Source organism: Eulemur rufifrons, chromosome 3 (genome assembly GCF_041146395.1).
Source record: "Eulemur rufifrons isolate Redbay chromosome 3, OSU_ERuf_1, whole genome shotgun sequence".
NCBI lineage: Eukaryota > Metazoa > Chordata > Mammalia > Primates > Lemuridae > Eulemur > Eulemur rufifrons.
The window spans coordinates 20,921,070-20,935,139 of record NC_090985.1 but is presented as its reverse complement, the minus strand read 5'-3'; the positions used below and the strand labels follow the sequence as shown (position 1 = coordinate 20,935,139).

Here is a 14,070-nt window from a genome sequence, read left to right as displayed (position 1 = left end):
CGATTCCATCCAGCTTAAAAGTCCAGCATTTCAAAGATATAGTCCCGCCGCTTTCACAAAGGACGGACACGGCAGGGCCTGGAATGGGGGACCGCCATGGACTCAAAAGGCCCTGCCCGGTTCACGGGAAAACCCACAAGGGCCGAGGCTGCCGTACCGCGGGAACGGACGGCCAGTCCAATGGGTAACGAAAGAGACCGCTAAGGTTCCCTACTGGGTGTCTGTTTTTCAACTCCCAGGCAGTGCTTTCACGTAACAACAGTGAACAGAAAAATAAAATGGCGGCCCAGCCCTGCAAGCGGCTCATACCTTTGCCCTCCGGACAGAACAGAGATGGCCCATCAGCTGCTCTGGCCGGCTCAGCCAACCAGAGGGGAGAGGGGCCCAGGGGGAGGCCTAGTGGCTGCACAGGGGTATCTCTAACGGCCATTTAGTTCCCCAGGGTCTGGTGAGGACGGGGTAAGGAAGCCACCGGCCACGCCCTCAGAGGGTTTCCACGGTACCCCGCAAGCCACCAACAGGGTGTGCTCACACGGTCGCCCAACTCCACTGCTTCCACGGTACTTCAGCCTTTCACATTTCCAGACGTCACAGGCCTTTCCTCACCCCAAGCTCTACTAACTCAGCTCCCTTCACCTACTGGCGTGGCGATCCCCGTGCTGGACCTCAGCTCGAGTCCTCACTCATTTTGTTCAGATTTCAAAAGTTTCCATTTTTTTTAGACATCATCGATCCAGGCACGCGTACGAAAGGGACCTTGAGCCCCAGATCCGGGACAGACACTGAGCACTGGGCTCTCCTGTCACCCTGGGGCTCGCCAACCCACACTCTTCCACCAGCGAGACCGGCACCACAAGCAATGACCGGCCCCACGGCTGGCTAGCAAGGTGTGGGCCCCGCCTCCAGGCAGAGTCACGATCCCCTCCCCACGGGGTGTGGCACTGATCCCGGGACAAGATCCTTACCGTAGGAGAGAATTCACACTGGACCTTGGGGATGAGGGCGGCCAGAACTGCTCCCTATACTCTTCCTTCACCTCGCCACACCGGGGAGGAGAGAAATTCATCCCTTCGAAGCCCACATCAAACTTCACTGCGTCCTGTGGGGGGAGATTATATCTGTGGGCACGCGGAGACCATGTGTCTTCCTTTTCCAAACTGGCATGAGTAAAGCTAAGGGGCCCGGTCCCTGGTGCTTACCATGTGTGGCTGGGGCATGATGACCGCAAGACAGGGCTGCCTGTGTTCCCACCACTATGACTCTGTGCGTGCAGCGTACTAATTTCATCATCCGTCTCAGACGTGTCTGACCTTGCTCAACGCTGAGCTAAATGTGCCGCCCTAACGTCAAGGAGACAGAAGCCCATGATGGCTCCTCACGTCGTCAATGCCTCACACTCTTTGTGCCAAGTCATTCTTGGCACTTGCTAGGAATTTCTTCATTACTTAAAGAAGTCACGGAAATCGCTCCAAACCCTCCCACGACGATCTGACCAGAATTCGGTCATTGCCTCAGGAGGCCAGGGTTTTCCTCCTTCCACGTCAGTCAGCCCATACAGACGACAAAGCCATACCGCCTGGGTTCACCACTGAGCTCCCGCCAGGGCATTCGGTGACACCAAAATTGCAAAGAACCGGGAAACTCAGGCACCCCGGGGAAAAATGAAAATACAAATACAAAGAAAAGAGGCTTCCTGGGAGACGTGGCTCGACCAGTTAGGTGTACCAGTTCATATGAGAAAGTCCAGAGACCACGTCTCTGCTAAGAAGAATCACGTTCCCTTCTGTGATCGGGGAGCCCCGGACAGAACTTCTCCGAAATCTCCCCTCTGCACGCACTCTCAGCACTCTGCCCTCGACATCTCTCCGGATATCGTTCTCCTATCCCTTGATACACGGTGCGAACTCACTGAGGGTATGGGACTGTGGACCTAACGTCGACGTTACCATCCAAGAATTTGAAACGCGATCATCTGTGGTGTGAAGAGGTTGGATGCAGGATGTATTGGAATCGGGCATTCCAAGGTACAATCGCACTTTTAATATGAGCCGCAGGGGTTCCAGGATCCCCTGAGGACACGGACGCCTACGGGAGCTCGAGCGCCTAAGGGAAAATCGCCTGGCTGCCCATCACCTCGGCACAGAACCACCACCCGCGTGTCGGCTGGTCGTCGTCTGATCACGGAGCGCGCCCCCAACGATGGATACGCTGTGGGCCTGTATGGTAGAGCCTGTGGTTTAGGCGTAAGGGACCACAGTGCAGAGGCAGAACGTGATCGGTACAGGTGAAAGCATCAATGCATCCACGAATGTTCCATGGATCCATCGAATCATCCATCCAGCGAGTGAATCTACCGATGGATGGACTGAAGGATTTTCACGTGTTTGCAAATGTTTTCTGATCCATGGTTGCCTGAAGAGCCCAGGCCTACCCCTATGGAGAAGGATAGCTCAGTGGAAGTGAATTCCTTTGCTCTGTTCCCAGGAAAAACAAACTAATAAAGAAAAAAAACGGGTGCCCCCCGAGCGACCCGGTTGACAGCGCCTGTGAAGAATCTACCGGGAACGGTTCCGTGTCAAAAAACAAAAAAAAACATTGACAGGCGCAAACTCACAACACCTTGAGATTGTGAGCACGTCAGTGTCCTCAAAAAAGCCATCCTCACTGGGGAGATTCTTCCAGCCCCGACAAACATGTGAATGGACCCAGTGCAGGCGCGGCCACAGCCCCTGTAACAGAATTAGCATAGCCCACAAAACTGAATCCACTGAAAACTGGATGTAAGTTACCTGGGGAGTGTTTTCCGTTGGTCCCGCCCACAGAAGGGAGCCAGTGCAGGTGTCCAGGCCAGCACTTCCTCAGTCCGCCGGTCAACGTCCCCGGAATGATATCTCACCCAATCTGCAGAGTACAGGGGCAACAAAATTCCCCAAATGGAACATCTCCTTGCAAGCACTTATAGGATTTCACGTTCCACGCCTGTCTGGCCACATACATGCAAGACCAGAACCCTCGTGCTCACATCGCTGCTGAGCATGTCATACATTGACATTGTCCTCAAAGCCATGACCCAAAGGCTCCCTAGCACCTCCACTGCAACACCATTCCTCATCACTTCACAGACCGTGGAAACCCGCTGAGGACCCAGGAGGGTGGCCGATTCCATCCAGCTTAAAAGTCCAGCATTTCAAAGATATAGTCCCGCCGCTTTCACAAAGGACGGACACGGCAGGGCCTGGAATGGGGGACCGCCATGGACTCAAAAGGCCCTGCCCGGTTCATGGGAAAACCCACAAGGGCCGAGGCTGCCGTACCGCGGGAACGGACGGCCAGTCCAATGGGTAACGAAATAGACCTCTAAGGTTCCATACTGGGTGTCTGTTTTTCAACTCCCAGGCAGTGCTTTCACGTAACAACAGTGAACAGAAAAATAAAATGGCGGCCCAGCCCTGCAAGCGGCTCATACCTTTGCCCTCCGGACAGAACAGAGATGGCCCATCAGCTGCTCTGGCCGGCTCAGCCAACCAGAGGGGAGAGGGGCCCAGGGGGAGGCCTAGTGGCTTCACAGGGGTATCTCTAACGGCCATTTAGTTCCCCAGGGTTGGTGAGGACGGGATAAGGAAGCCACCGGCCACGCCCTCAGAGGGTTTCCACGGTACCCCGCCAGCCACCAACAGGGTGTGCTCACACGATCGCCCAACTCCACTGCTTCCACGGTACTTCAGCCTTTCACATTTCCAGACGTCACAGGCCTTTCCTCACCCCAAGCTCTACTAACTCAGCTCCCTTCACCTACTGGCGTGGCGATCCCCGTGCTGGACCTCAGCTCGAGTCCTCACTCATTTTGTTCAGATTTCAAAAGTTTCCATTTTTTTTAGACATCATCGATCCAGGCACGCGTACGAAAGGGACCTTGAGCCCCAGATCCGGGACAGACACTGAGCACTGGGCTCTCCTGTCACCCTGGGGCTCGCCAACCCACACTCTTCCACCAGCGAGACCGGCACCACAAGCAATGACCGGCCCCACGGCTGGCTAGCAAGGTGTGGGCCCCGCCTCCAGGCAGAGTCACGATCCCCTCCCCACGGGGTGTGGCACTGATCCCGGGACAAGATCCTTACCGTAGGAGAGAATTCACACTGGACCTTGGGGATGAGGGCGGCCAGAACTGCTCCCTATACTCTTCCTTCACCTCGCCACACCGGGGAGGAGAGAAATTCATCCCTTCGAAGCCCACATCAAACTTCACTGCGTCCTGTGGGGGGAGATTATATCTGTGGGCACGCGGAGACCATGTGTCTTCCTTTTCCAAACTGGCATGAGTAAAGCTAAGGGGCCCGGTCCCTGGTGCTTACCATGTGTGGCTGGGGCATGATGACCGCAAGACAGGGCTGCCTGTGTTCCCACCACTATGACTCTGTGCGTGCAGCGTACTAATTTCATCATCCGTCTCAGACGTGTCTGACCTTGCTCAACGCTGAGCTAAATGTGCCGCCCTAACGTCAAGGAGACAGAAGCCCATGATGGCTCCTCACGTCGTCAATGCCTCACACTCTTTGTGCCAAGTCATTCTTGGCACTTGCTAGGAATTTCTTCATTACTTAAAGAAGTCACGGAAATCGCTCCAAACCCTCCCACGACGATCTGACCAGAATTCGGTCATTGCCTCAGGAGGCCAGGGTTTTCCTCCTTCCACGTCAGTCAGCCCATACAGACGACAAAGCCATACCGCCTGGGTTCACCACTGAGCTCCCGCCAGGGCATTCGGTGACACCAAAATTGCAAAGAACCGGGAAACTCAGGCACCCCGGGGAAAAATGAAAATACAAATACAAAGAAAAGAGGCTTCCTGGGAGACGTGGCTCGACCAGTTAGGTGTACCAGTTCATATGAGAAAGTCCAGAGACCACGTCTCTGCTAAGAAGAATCACGTTCCCTTCTGTGATCGGGGAGCCCCGGACAGAACTTCTCCGAAATCTCCCCTCTGCACGCACTCTCAGCACTCTGCCCTCGACATCTCTCCGGATATCGTTCTCCTATCCCTTGATACACGGTGCGAACTCACTGAGGGTATGGGACTGTGGACCTAACGTCGACGTTACCATCCAAGAATTTGAAACGCGATCATCTGTGGTGTGAAGAGGTTGGATGCAGGATGTATTGGAATCGGGCATTCCAAGGTACAAGCGCACTTTTAATATGAGCCGCAGGGGTTCCAGGATCCCCTGAGGACACGGACGCCTACGGGAGCTCGAGCGCCTAAGGGAAAATCGCCTGGCTGCCCATCACCTCGGCACAGAACCACCACCCGCGTGTCGGCTGGTCGTCGTCTGATCACGGAGCGCGCCCCCAACGATGGATACGCTGTGGGCCTGTATGGTAGAGCCTGTGGTTTAGGCGTAAGGGACCACAGTGCAGAGGCAGAACGTGATCGGTACAGGTGAAAGCGTCAATGCATCCACGAATGTTCGATGGATCCATCGAATCATCCATCCAGCGAGTGAATCTACCGATGGATGGACTGAAGGATTTTCACGTGTTTGCAAATGTTTTCTGATCCATGGTTGCCTGAAGAGCCCAGGCCTACCCCTATGGAGAAGGATAGCTCAGTGGAAGTGAATTCCTTTGCTCTGTTCCCAGGAAAAACAAACTAATAAAGAAAAAAAACGGGTGCCCCCCGAGCGACCCGGTTGACAGCGCCTGTGAAGAATCTACCGGGAACGGTTCCGTGTCAAAAAACAAAAAAAAACATTGACAGGCGCAAACTCACAACACCTTGAGATTGTGAGCACGTCAGTGTCCTCAAAAAAGCCATCCTCACTGGGGAGATTCTTCCAGCCCCGACAAACATGTGAATGGACCCAGTGCAGGCGCGGCCACAGCCCCTGTAACAGAATTAGCATAGCCCACAAAACTGAATCCACTGAAAACTGGATGTAAGTTACCTGGGGAGTGTTTTCCGTTGGTCCCGCCCACAGAAGGGAGCCAGTGCAGGTGTCCAGGCCAGCACTTCCTCAGTCCGCCGGTCAACGTCCCCGGAATGATATCTCACCCAATCTGCAGAGTACAGGGGCAACAAAATTCCCCAAATGGAACATCTCCTTGCAAGCACTTATAGGATTTCACGTTCCACGCCTGTCTGGCCACATACATGCAAGACCAGAACCCTCGTGCTCACATCGCTGCTGAGCATGTCATACATTGACATTGTCCTCAAAGCCATGACCCAAAGGCTCCCTAGCACCTCCACTGCAACACCATTCCTCATCACTTCACAGACCGTGGAAACCCGCTGAGGACCCAGGAGGGTGGCCGATTCCATCCAGCTTAAAAGTCCAGCATTTCAAAGATATAGTCCCGCCGCTTTCACAAAGGACGGACACGGCAGGGCCTGGAATGGGGGACCGCCATGGACTCAAAAGGCCCTGCCCGGTTCACGGGAAAACCCACAAGGGCCGAGGCTGCCGTACCGCGGGAACGGACGGCCAGTCCAATGGGTAACGAAAGAGACCGCTAAGGTTCCCTACTGGGTGTCTGTTTTTCAACTCCCAGGCAGTGCTTTCACGTAACAACAGTGAACAGAAAAATAAAATGGCGGCCCAGCCCTGCAAGCGGCTCATACCTTTGCCCTCCGGACAGAACAGAGATGGCCCATCAGCTGCTCTGGCCGGCTCAGCCAACCAGAGGGGAGAGGGGCCCAGGGGGAGGCCTAGTGGCTTCACAGGGGTATCTCTAACGGCCATTTAGTTCCCCAGGGTCTGGTGAGGACGGGGTAAGGAAGCCACCGGCCACGCCCTCAGAGGGTTTCCACGGTACCCCGCAAGCCACCACCAGGGTGTGCTCACACGGTCGCCCAACTCCACTGCTTCCACGGTACTTCAGCCTTTCACATTTCCAGACGTCACAGGCCTTTCCTCACCCCAAGCTCTACTAACTCAGCTCCCTTCAGCCTACTGGCGTGGCGATCCCCGTGCTGGACCTCAGCTCGAGTCCTCACTCATTTTGTTCAGATTTCAAAAGTTTCCATTTTTTTTAGACATCATCGATCCAGGCACGCGTACGAAAGGGACCTTGAGCCCCAGATCCGGGACAGACACTGAGCACTGGGCTCTCCTGTCACCCTGGGGCTCGCCAACCCACACTCTTCCACCAGCGAGACCGGCACCACAAGCAATGACCGGCCCCACGGCTGGCTAGCAAGGTGTGGGCCCCGCCTCCAGGCAGAGTCACGATCCCCTCCCCACGGGGTGTGGCACTGATCCCGGGACAAGATCCTTACCGTAGGAGAGAATTCACACTGGACCTTGGGGATGAGGGCGGCCAGAACTGCTCCCTATACTCTTCCTTCACCTCGCCACACCGGGGAGGAGAGAAATTCATCCCTTCGAAGCCCACATCAAACTTCACTGCGTCCTGTGGGGGGAGATTATATCTGTGGGCACGCGGAGACCATGTGTCTTCCTTTTCCAAACTGGCATGAGTAAAGCTAAGGGGCCCGGTCCCTGGTGCTTACCATGTGTGGCTGGGGCATGATGACCGCAAGACAGGGCTGCCTGTGTTCCCACCACTATGACTCTGTGCGTGCAGCGTACTAATTTCATCATCCGTCTCAGACGTGTCTGACCTTGCTCAACGCTGAGCTAAATGTGCCGCCCTAACGTCAAGGAGACAGAAGCCCATGATGGCTCCTCACGTCGTCAATGCCTCACACTCTTTGTGCCAAGTCATTCTTGGCACTTGCTAGGAATTTCTTCATTACTTAAAGAAGTCACGGAAATCGCTCCAAACCCTCCCACGACGATCTGACCAGAATTCGGTCATTGCCTCAGGAGGCCAGGGTTTTCCTCCTTCCACGTCAGTCAGCCCATACAGACGACAAAGCCATACCGCCTGGGTTCACCACTGAGCTCCCGCCAGGGCATTCGGTGACACCAAAATTGCAAAGAACCGGGAAACTCAGGCACCCCGGGGAAAAATGAAAATACAAATACAAAGAAAAGAGGCTTCCTGGGAGACGTGGCTCGACCAGTTAGGTGTACCAGTTCATATGAGAAAGTCCAGAGACCACGTCTCTGCTAAGAAGAATCACGTTCCCTTCTGTGATCGGGGAGCCCCGGACAGAACTTCTCCGAAATCTCCCCTCTGCACGCACTCTCAGCACTCTGCCCTCGACATCTCTCCGGATATCGTTCTCCTATCCCTTGATACACGGTGCGAACTCACTGAGGGTATGGGACTGTGGACCTAACGTCGACGTTACCATCCAAGAATTTGAAACGCGATCATCTGTGGTGTGAAGAGGTTGGATGCAGGATGTATTGGAATCGGGCATTCCAAGGTACAAGCGCACTTTTAATATGAGCCGCAGGGGTTCCAGGATCCCCTGAGGACACGGACGCCTACGGGAGCTCGAGCGCCTAAGGGAAAATCGCCTGGCTGCCCATCACCTCGGCACAGAACCACCACCCGCGTGTCGGCTGGTCGTCGTCTGATCACGGAGCGCGCCCCCAACGATGGATACGCTGTGGGCCTGTATGGTAGAGCCTGTGGTTTAGGCGTAAGGGACCACAGTGCAGAGGCAGAACGTGATCGGTACAGGTGAAAGCGTCAATGCATCCACGAATGTTCGATGGATCCATCGAATCATCCATCCAGCGAGTGAATCTACCGATGGATGGACTGAAGGATTTTCACGTGTTTGCAAATGTTTTCTGATCCATGGTTGCCTGAAGAGCCCAGGCCTACCCCTATGGAGAAGGATAGCTCAGTGGAAGTGAATTCCTTTGCTCTGTTCCCAGGAAAAACAAACTAATAAAGAAAAAAAACGGGTGCCCCCCGAGCGACCCGGTTGACAGCGCCTGTGAAGAATCTACCGGGAACGGTTCCGTGTCAAAAAACAAAAAAAAACATTGACAGGCGCAAACTCACAACACCTTGAGATTGTGAGCACGTCAGTGTCCTCAAAAAAGCCATCCTCACTGGGGAGATTCTTCCAGCCCCGACAAACATGTGAATGGACCCAGTGCAGGCGCGGCCACAGCCCCTGTAACAGAATTAGCATAGCCCACAAAACTGAATCCACTGAAAACTGGATGTAAGTTACCTGGGGAGTGTTTTCCGTTGGTCCCGCCCACAGAAGGGAGCCAGTGCAGGTGTCCAGGCCAGCACTTCCTCAGTCCGCCGGTCAACGTCCCCGGAATGATATCTCACCCAATCTGCAGAGTACAGGGGCAACAAAATTCCCCAAATGGAACATCTCCTTGCAAGCACTTATAGGATTTCACGTTCCACGCCTGTCTGGCCACATACATGCAAGACCAGAACCCTCGTGCTCACATCGCTGCTGAGCATGTCATACATTGACATTGTCCTCAAAGCCATGACCCAAAGGCTCCCTAGCACCTCCACTGCAACACCATTCCTCATCACTTCACAGACCGTGGAAACCCGCTGAGGACCCAGGAGGGTGGCCGATTCCATCCAGCTTAAAAGTCCAGCATTTCAAAGATATAGTCCCGCCGCTTTCACAAAGGACGGACACGGCAGGGCCTGGAATGGGGGACCGCCATGGACTCAAAAGGCCCTGCCCGGTTCACGGGAAAACCCACAAGGGCCGAGGCTGCCGTACCGCGGGAACGGACGGCCAGTCCAATGGGTAACGAAAGAGACCGCTAAGGTTCCCTACTGGGTGTCTGTTTTTCAACTCCCAGGCAGTGCTTTCACGTAACAACAGTGAACAGAAAAATAAAATGGCGGCCCAGCCCTGCAAGCGGCTCATACCTTTGCCCTCCGGACAGAACAGAGATGGCCCATCAGCTGCTCTGGCCGGCTCAGCCAACCAGAGGGGAGAGGGGCCCAGGGGGAGGCCTAGTGGCTGCACAGGGGTATCTCTAACGGCCATTTAGTTCCCCAGGGTCTGGTGAGGACGGGGTAAGGAAGCCACCGGCCACGCCCTCAGAGGGTTTCCACGGTACCCCGCAAGCCACCAACAGGGTGTGCTCACACGGTCGCCCAACTCCACTGCTTCCACGGTACTTCAGCCTTTCACATTTCCAGACGTCACAGGCCTTTCCTCACCCCAAGCTCTACTAACTCAGCTCCCTTCACCTACTGGCGTGGCGATCCCCGTGCTGGACCTCAGCTCGAGTCCTCACTCATTTTGTTCAGATTTCAAAAGTTTCCATTTTTTTTAGACATCATCGATCCAGGCACGCGTACGAAAGGGACCTTGAGCCCCAGATCCGGGACAGACACTGAGCACTGGGCTCTCCTGTCACCCTGGGGCTCGCCAACCCACACTCTTCCACCAGCGAGACCGGCACCACAAGCAATGACCGGCCCCACGGCTGGCTAGCAAGGTGTGGGCCCCGCCTCCAGGCAGAGTCACGATCCCCTCCCCACGGGGTGTGGCACTGATCCCGGGACAAGATCCTTACCGTAGGAGAGAATTCACACTGGACCTTGGGGATGAGGGCGGCCAGAACTGCTCCCTATACTCTTCCTTCACCTCGCCACACCGGGGAGGAGAGAAATTCATCCCTTCGAAGCCCACATCAAACTTCACTGCGTCCTGTGGGGGGAGATTATATCTGTGGGCACGCGGAGACCATGTGTCTTCCTTTTCCAAACTGGCATGAGTAAAGCTAAGGGGCCCGGTCCCTGGTGCTTACCATGTGTGGCTGGGGCATGATGACCGCAAGACAGGGCTGCCTGTGTTCCCACCACTATGACTCTGTGCGTGCAGCGTACTAATTTCATCATCCGTCTCAGACGTGTCTGACCTTGCTCAACGCTGAGCTAAATGTGCCGCCCTAACGTCAAGGAGACAGAAGCCCATGATGGCTCCTCACGTCGTCAATGCCTCACACTCTTTGTGCCAAGTCATTCTTGGCACTTGCTAGGAATTTCTTCATTACTTAAAGAAGTCACGGAAATCGCTCCAAACCCTCCCACGACGATCTGACCAGAATTCGGTCATTGCCTCAGGAGGCCAGGGTTTTCCTCCTTCCACGTCAGTCAGCCCATACAGACGACAAAGCCATACCGCCTGGGTTCACCACTGAGCTCCCGCCAGGGCATTCGGTGACACCAAAATTGCAAAGAACCGGGAAACTCAGGCACCCCGGGGAAAAATGAAAATACAAATACAAAGAAAAGAGGCTTCCTGGGAGACGTGGCTCGACCAGTTAGGTGTACCAGTTCATATGAGAAAGTCCAGAGACCACGTCTCTGCTAAGAAGAATCACGTTCCCTTCTGTGATCGGGGAGCCCCGGACAGAACTTCTCCGAAATCTCCCCTCTGCACGCACTCTCAGCACTCTGCCCTCGACATCTCTCCGGATATCGTTCTCCTATCCCTTGATACACGGTGCGAACTCACTGAGGGTATGGGACTGTGGACCTAACGTCGACGTTACCATCCAAGAATTTGAAACGCGATCATCTGTGGTGTGAAGAGGTTGGATGCAGGATGTATTGGAATCGGGCATTCCAAGGTACAATCGCACTTTTAATATGAGCCGCAGGGGTTCCAGGATCCCCTGAGGACACGGACGCCTACGGGAGCTCGAGCGCCTAAGGGAAAATCGCCTGGCTGCCCATCACCTCGGCACAGAACCACCACCCGCGTGTCGGCTGGTCGTCGTCTGATCACGGAGCGCGCCCCCAACGATGGATACGCTGTGGGCCTGTATGGTAGAGCCTGTGGTTTAGGCGTAAGGGACCACAGTGCAGAGGCAGAACGTGATCGGTACAGGTGAAAGCATCAATGCATCCACGAATGTTCCATGGATCCATCGAATCATCCATCCAGCGAGTGAATCTACCGATGGATGGACTGAAGGATTTTCACGTGTTTGCAAATGTTTTCTGATCCATGGTTGCCTGAAGAGCCCAGGCCTACCCCTATGGAGAAGGATAGCTCAGTGGAAGTGAATTCCTTTGCTCTGTTCCCAGGAAAAACAAACTAATAAAGAAAAAAAACGGGTGCCCCCCGAGCGACCCGGTTGACAGCGCCTGTGAAGAATCTACCGGGAACGGTTCCGTGTCAAAAAACAAAAAAAAACATTGACAGGCGCAAACTCACAACACCTTGAGATTGTGAGCACGTCAGTGTCCTCAAAAAAGCCATCCTCACTGGGGAGATTCTTCCAGCCCCGACAAACATGTGAATGGACCCAGTGCAGGCGCGGCCACAGCCCCTGTAACAGAATTAGCATAGCCCACAAAACTGAATCCACTGAAAACTGGATGTAAGTTACCTGGGGAGTGTTTTCCGTTGGTCCCGCCCACAGAAGGGAGCCAGTGCAGGTGTCCAGGCCAGCACTTCCTCAGTCCGCCGGTCAACGTCCCCGGAATGATATCTCACCCAATCTGCAGAGTACAGGGGCAACAAAATTCCCCAAATGGAACATCTCCTTGCAAGCACTTATAGGATTTCACGTTCCACGCCTGTCTGGCCACATACATGCAAGACCAGAACCCTCGTGCTCACATCGCTGCTGAGCATGTCATACATTGACATTGTCCTCAAAGCCATGACCCAAAGGCTCCCTAGCACCTCCACTGCAACACCATTCCTCATCACTTCACAGACCGTGGAAACCCGCTGAGGACCCAGGAGGGTGGCCGATTCCATCCAGCTTAAAAGTCCAGCATTTCAAAGATATAGTCCCGCCGCTTTCACAAAGGACGGACACGGCAGGGCCTGGAATGGGGGACCGCCATGGACTCAAAAGGCCCTGCCCGGTTCATGGGAAAACCACAAGGGCCGAGGCTGCCGTACCGCGGGAACGGACGGCCAGTCCAATGGGTAACGAAATAGACCTCTAAGGTTCCATACTGGGTGTCTGTTTTCAACTCCCAGGCAGTGCTTTCACGTAACAACAGTGAACAGAAAAATAAAATGGCGGCCCAGCCCTGCAAGCGGCTCATACCTTTGCCCTCCGGACAGAACAGAGATGGCCCATCAGCTGCTCTGGCCGGCTCAGCCAACCAGAGGGGAGAGGGGCCCAGGGGGAGGCCTAGTGGCTTCACAGGGGTATCTCTAACGGCCATTTAGTTCCCCAGGGTTGGTGAGGACGGGATAAGGAAGCCACCGGCCACGCCCTCAGAGGGTTTCCACGGTACCCCCGCCAGCCACCAACAGGGTGTGCTCACACGATCGCCCAACTCCACTGCTTCCACGGTACTTCAGCCTTTCACATTTCCAGACGTCACAGGCCTTTCCTCACCCCAAGCTCTACTAACTCAGCTCCCTTCACCTACTGGCGTGGCGATCCCCGTGCTGGACCTCAGCTCGAGTCCTCACTCATTTTGTTCAGATTTCAAAAGTTTCCATTTTTTTTAGACATCATCGATCCAGGCACGCGTACGAAAGGGACCTTGAGCCCCAGATCCGGGACAGACACTGAGCACTGGGCTCTCCTGTCACCCTGGGGCTCGCCAACCCACACTCTTCCACCAGCGAGACCGGCACCACAAGCAATGACCGGCCCCACGGCTGGCTAGCAAGGTGTGGGCCCCGCCTCCAGGCAGAGTCACGATCCCCTCCCCACGGGGTGTGGCACTGATCCCGGGACAAGATCCTTACCGTAGGAGAGAATTCACACTGGACCTTGGGGATGAGGGCGGCCAGAACTGCTCCCTATACTCTTCCTTCACCTCGCCACACCGGGGAGGAGAGAAATTCATCCCTTCGAAGCCCACATCAAACTTCACTGCGTCCTGTGGGGGGAGATTATATCTGTGGGCACGCGGAGACCATGTGTCTTCCTTTTCCAAACTGGCATGAGTAAAGCTAAGGGGCCCGGTCCCTGGTGCTTACCATGTGTGGCTGGGGCATGATGACCGCAAGACAGGGCTGCCTGTGTTCCCACCACTATGACTCTGTGCGTGCAGCGTACTAATTTCATCATCCGTCTCAGACGTGTCTGACCTTGCTCAACGCTGAGCTAAATGTGCCGCCCTAACGTCAAGGAGACAGAAGCCCATGATGGCTCCTCACGTCGTCAATGCCTCACACTCTTTGTGCCAAGTCATTCTTGGCACTTGCTAGGAATTTCTTCATTA

The 14,070-nt window shown here is 54.9% G+C and overlaps 5 pseudogenes; all 5 read right to left on the bottom strand.

Annotated features, from left to right (window-relative positions):
- Positions 1–661: 661 nt before the first annotated feature.
- Positions 662–735, bottom strand: LOC138382247 (small nucleolar RNA SNORD116; annotated as a pseudogene).
- Positions 736–3,817: 3,082 nt separating this feature from the next.
- LOC138382246 (small nucleolar RNA SNORD116) lies at positions 3,818–3,891 on the bottom strand (annotated as a pseudogene).
- A 3,084-nt stretch (positions 3,892–6,975) lies between these two features.
- Positions 6,976–7,049, bottom strand: LOC138382245 (small nucleolar RNA SNORD116; annotated as a pseudogene).
- Positions 7,050–10,132: 3,083 nt separating this feature from the next.
- LOC138382244 (small nucleolar RNA SNORD116) lies at positions 10,133–10,206 on the bottom strand (annotated as a pseudogene).
- Positions 10,207–13,287: 3,081 nt separating this feature from the next.
- Positions 13,288–13,361, bottom strand: LOC138382243 (small nucleolar RNA SNORD116; annotated as a pseudogene).
- Positions 13,362–14,070: the final 709 nt, after the last annotated feature.